Source organism: Rhea pennata, chromosome 2 (genome assembly GCF_028389875.1).
Source record: "Rhea pennata isolate bPtePen1 chromosome 2, bPtePen1.pri, whole genome shotgun sequence".
Classification (NCBI taxonomy): domain Eukaryota; kingdom Metazoa; phylum Chordata; class Aves; order Rheiformes; family Rheidae; genus Rhea; species Rhea pennata.
In genome coordinates this window covers 143,922,617-143,928,616 of record NC_084664.1, presented here as the reverse complement: position 1 = coordinate 143,928,616, position 6,000 = coordinate 143,922,617, and positions in this window count along the sequence as shown.

The following is a 6,000-nucleotide window of genomic DNA, read 5'->3' as shown; positions in this document are numbered from 1 at the left end:
GATTGTAATTTCATCATGTGTTACAAACTTTACTCCCTGGGGAGCATAACAAAGTCAGCTTCTCGTGTGCACGTCTAGTACACAAGGTTGAACAGAAAGCCAAACGCAAACCCGCTTCCCTGTAGCAATTGGCCATCTCAGACATTTTAAGATGCCATCCCAGATTCTTACTCTGTGTAGCTACGCTTTAAGCTGGCCTTGATGTGTCAATTAATGTTGCTTAAAGGACAACAACAGAAAGCAAAAGTATTGGAGAAAGCAAAAATCTACTGTAGTTTTTTCCTAGTCTCCAGGTACCACAGTGAGTCTTGGAAGATCAAGGCTCTGAGTCTCTGGGAGCAAGGGCTGTGGGAAGGATAACAAATTAAGGTTTTACTGCTCTCTGCATCATGCTTCCTCTGCTTTTAACATCCTGTTTAGGAGTAATAACAGTATAGATACCTATATAATGATTATTATCTCTAATTTCTGTATTTTTCCATATATGCACAGAACCAAAAAAATCTTCATCCCTCACTATCTGAACAGTTTTAAATAGCGAAAGCAGCTGTCCTTTCTAAAGAATAGACACATGGCTTTGCTTCCTGTGTAAAGGGAGATATTCTTCAGTGGGAATTCATGGAGGTATTTAGTTCCTGTGCAGAGAAAATCTACTTAAACATAATGCAATAAAAAGTATGTTAACTCTGTAAGAGCAGACATTCTGTCTGCAGTGGACTTTAAAACAAATGTCACATCAACCTAACAGGTCCTTCTGGGTATGGACAAGCCAGATACAAATGTCTTTCTACAGCTGATAAAAATAAAGTTCGGAATTATTTGCAAACTTTGTAGCTGAATTCAAGGTGCTGAGTCCTTTAGACAGGGGATATTTTTCAGAAAAAAGAGCAAATATGTTAACAAACACCTGCAAAATTTAACGTCTGGACCATGTTTGGAAATAGTTCCTTCTGGAAGAGGAGCCAGAGTGCGCTCCATGATGGGTGACATTGTCGAGTGTCTGCCACCACGGAGAGGAGGTATCGCCAAGAAAACCCACGTCTGCATTGCTTAGGGAAGGGTATTCTGTGGATTAAAATGAGAAAAAGCTGTGATAACAAGATTTAACCTGAGCAAAAACACTGACCAAAGCAATTTCTATTATACTCTGCTTCTGCAGTACTGCTCGTAAAAGCATATTCAGTTCCAGGTTTCATCTGATTTCATGACCTATCACCCACTGTTGTTCAATTTTTAGCTTGGTAAACCTGGGAAAAAAAAGAGGATAAGTGTTAGAGTTGGATGTTTGCTTGGCTATATGGAAGTTTAGTATGAATCCCTGTGGACTTAACATTCTTCATTTTCAAAACAAATATTTTCAAAATAAATTACAGGAATAATAACAACAAAACAATATACAATAACTTACATAAAATACAGCACATTGTATGAACGAATTGGAATAATGAATACGACATATTTCAAATTAACCAGCAACTATACTGCTTCATACTTTTATTTTGTAAGAATTGCTACATTACTATTTGAAATCATCAAATCAAACAAAAGGCACTATAAAGCTATTTTATCAGATTATGTCTCTTGACAAATGACAAGACATCCTATTTTCAGATTGTTTGCTTTTTTGCTGTTGTTATTTTGTAATACGTAGGATAAGATAATGAAGAAATAGAAAATACTAAGTTAATGATGAAAGGGTTTGCCCTGGTATGTGTGAGGCAGAACAGACTCGGGTTATAAAGTCAGGAAAAACTATTGTTTTGATTTCCTGTATAATGCAAACCATACCACATATTTGAATTAATTCTCACTTGACATGATATGCACTTTTGTAAAGAGTTCAGTTTTTAAAAAGTTAAATGCTTTTACTACTTGGTAATCCACTGTATCGCTTCAGAGAGTTTTTCCAGTGGTTAATTACTTTGCCTAAGAAAAAAAGAACAACAGTAGTGCCTTGTTTCTGAATTTGTCTTTCTTCACCATCAGGCCACCAGAGCTTGTATTTTTTTTGAATGATTGAGGAACTTTCAATTGCCAAATATTTCTTCTCTGAGTAGATAGTTTCAGAATCTAAGTCACCTCTTTTCTTTGTCTTTGGTAAACTAGGACATTTAATGAGGAGCTATATATAAAACCAAAACAAAACAAACTGTGAGGTTGAACATATGTTAAAAGTACACATAAGTAACATGAGGAGAAATTTTCCCCAGATACATCTAAGCTGGCAGTTTCCTTACTGCCCTGAGCTATATATTCAGGTGTATAACTCCTTCCCTGTAATAATTCACACGCACAAATGAGCTGCAGGTATGTGAACTTTTGTTTGTAAAGCACAATGTTTTTTGATAGGTTCAGTTGTCAGATACATAAGTGAAAAGACTGTAATTCTGCTGAGCCCTCTAACATTTTTATCATTTGCATTTTATAGTGAAAAAATATAATTGTTAGGACTTTTTTTCAGAATATACTTTTAAAATTATTCCGCATCACTCTTAATTTTCATAATTATAGATTTTTATTATCAACTTCCTCTTACACGAATTTTCACTTTTCACCATTTATTATATTTAGTTTAGTTTTTACTATAACTATTTTAACATCCTGTCAAAGGAACAATATTTTCTAACCAGTGGAGGTTTTTCTTTTCCAATTTGTGATTGAAGCCTAAACATATAACAAACACTGTCAAATAGGACTTTGGCCCAGTCTTGTTTTATTTCCTTGCTCTTTCTCATAATGTTTTCAGTCTTGTGAAACTGATGTTTTTAGACATCAGGTATGTGCATGCTCATGTGAAGAATAAATATGTATATTTGTTGCTCTTCCTATATATGAAATGCAAGCAAGACGATTTCTCAAACTTAACGCTATTTTTTCAGCTTTATGATCACTTACTCTCTCTATGCCAAGTTGAGGCCTAATATTGTTTTTTGCCTTGTTGGATGAGGTGTCACATATCATGCTTAGGAATTCCAGTGCAAATATACTCTTCAGTGGATATTAAAAAAGCGTCAGGTAACATTAAACAACACATTTTTGATTCACCTTCTTAATAAATCTCTCGGTTTCATCCTATACAAATGATATCATTATAACAGCACATGTAATAGTTTATCAGTTACTGGTCAAGGCAGTCACAGAATTGGACAAAATACCTTCATATCACGAAAAACTTAGCTGGCCATTTTGTTGTCTATTGATATATCAGCCTTTGACAGCTGCTCTCTTTTTGTCTATGATAAATGATTCATTTATGTTAGATGAATAGTCACCCAAGTCACACAAACTGCCTTATGAGCCTGATTCAGTAAAAATCTATTCTTCAAATATGTATGTTTCACTTTTTAAAATACCACTGTAGAGAGCAAAGAAAATATTTCCCTACTTTTGCATGCAGTGAAATACTAGTTTTCCTTTCAGTCATATCTCACAGGTTTTGCAACAAAATTGATTCGTAGAAACATAGCTCATTGCTACTGCTAGAAAAGAGGTCAACTTTAATGTCAAAAAGCAAAATATTAGCATGCAGCAATACTGATCAGTATCATATTGTGAAACAACTTCTAGCTTCAAGAAAATTCCTTATGTCTAATGTTCCTGATCACCAGTAAGCTGCTGTCCATATTTCCGTTGTATTTTCTCTACACAACAAATGTAAGAAGTTATGGTGGTTTTATTTGCCAATTAATTTCAAGCAATGATGTATTACTATTTTTATCAGGGCTAGCTCATAGGCTTGCACTGGACACATTGCTTGAACACGAACACTAGGAAAAGTCTGTGGTGATGTAAATCACTTCCCACAAATCTAAGTCAATTCACACCAGCTGAGGTTCTGTCTTTGTGTATTATTATCAGCAGGTACCAATACTCCACCTGCTCTTTCCATTATGTTTTTTAAAAAAAGCTGGATCCCTCCTAGTATCAAACTGACACTTAGGTACAAATGTCTCATGGAATTTGGTCAGGTTTGATTCATCTAGATAGGAGGGTTTTGCTGCTCACATGCATGTGAGATCATATGGCCTTACTCACGTTTTATTGGCTCCTTGAGATTCATAAGATATTGGGCTAGAAGCAAGGAGAGCAGCTGGATGCCCAACAAATTCCAAAAAAAGTGTAGTTATAACAGATATTTAGTTACAGGAATACCAATCGCATAAGCAAATCCTCTGAAAAGTTTGTCCAGCTCTGAATTTCATTTCCAATATCCAGAGAGATTTGTGACAAAAGAGATTTGTTTTTTATCTAGTCAGAACCAAATTCAGTTTCTGCCTCCTTATGCCCATGATTTCTTTAGGAACCTGCTATGAAGGGTGAGCACAATTCTGTTCAAGCGTGGGGTGGATGGGATGGATGAAACTTATTCCCTTGACAACATGATATTTACGGACTTCAGATGAAAATATTCTTAACATTAAAAAATTTAGTGAATATGTTATACATTTACTGGGGAAAAAATATTCTTATCATATGCAAATGCTCAAAAATATACTGTTCAAATATAAAAACTCATATAACTAAGTGTGTGAGTTCCATAGCTTGTACACTTCACCTGGTAAGAATTCACTGTATTTCTATTTGGTGTGAATCCATAAATGCAGATATTACTGACACAAGTACAAAGTACTTATTTCAATGCAAAAACAAAGAAGTTTTTCTCCAGATTATGATAAACTGAATTGGAGTCAAATGTCTTGCATCTTCTACAGCATTCCCTAGCAGCAAATTGTCTGGTTTGAAAGAAAATAAAAATGATTGAAAGCAGCACCAAAACATAAACTTGAAATAAACCTCAAAGTTTTTTCAAGTTCACAAGAATATAGTTAACTTCAAACAAACAAATGAACAAATAGCCATCTCCCCTCTCCCAAATTTGAAAGAGATGTGAAACTTCACTTATGGTTTCTTTCTGTTTTATTTTAGTTTTTATCACAGATTAAAAAGATTTTTGTAGTATTTGCAAAGAGCCAAAATTAAGAACCATCCAAACTCTTTCAGAAAAAAAAAAATCTTACAAGAATTTCTTACTGATTTTTTTTTTTTTTTGGTAAGTGCGACTTAATTAGATGCTGAGTCAAATGGAATTAAATCATAGACCATCTAAGGTTTGCTATGAGTAATTATGTTAGTACTTTCATTCAGAATCATTTCAGCAAACGTTGACATAGGTTATATTAGCTGAGAGAAATCAGTACTGAACTTTTATTTCTTTCATGCAATGTCAATAATATTATCTGAATATCTATAATAAATACAAGATGAGTATAATACTGCAGGTTCTGAATTGACATTAGGGCTCTCATATACATTTGGTTCAATTTTCCTTCATTTCAGGTTCAAAGGTGCTGTCCTACATACACAAAAATATTCCACATCTAACTGTAAATATTACATAAGGATAAAGAATAGAAAGAATCAAAGCATGGTTGAGGTTGGAAAGGACCTCTGGAGATCACCTAGTCCAACCTCCCTGCTCAGCAAGGTCACCTAGAGCATGTTAGACAGGGTTGCGTCCATGTGGGCCTTGAAGATCTCCAGAGAAGGAGACTCCACAACCTCTCTGGGCAACCTGTGCCAGTGCTCCATCACTCTCAGAGTAAAGAAATTTTCCCTCCCAATATATGTCTGAATTTTATTTTTTTCTTAAAAATTGCCACAAAATATTTTGGTGAAGTAACCATATTTTCATATTAACGGTAGTAAATAAGTTTTATTTTAGAAATAAATCTATTTCATATTTTACTTTTTACTTGTCTGATCAAAATAGTTGGAACAATTAACATCAGGGAATACTGAAAATGGGAATCCTTACTGCACAAAAATTTCTTATATTTCGATATTTGTTTTCATTCTAAATCATGATGGAAAATGTGGAAGTTTCCCAAAAAATTGTTCTCTGAAACATTTCACTTTAACAGTTTCAGTATAAACTAACTCTTTCACAACAGCTGCTTCTGAACTGAAATGATCATTTTGGTTGTTCAGCTGGTTGGCAGC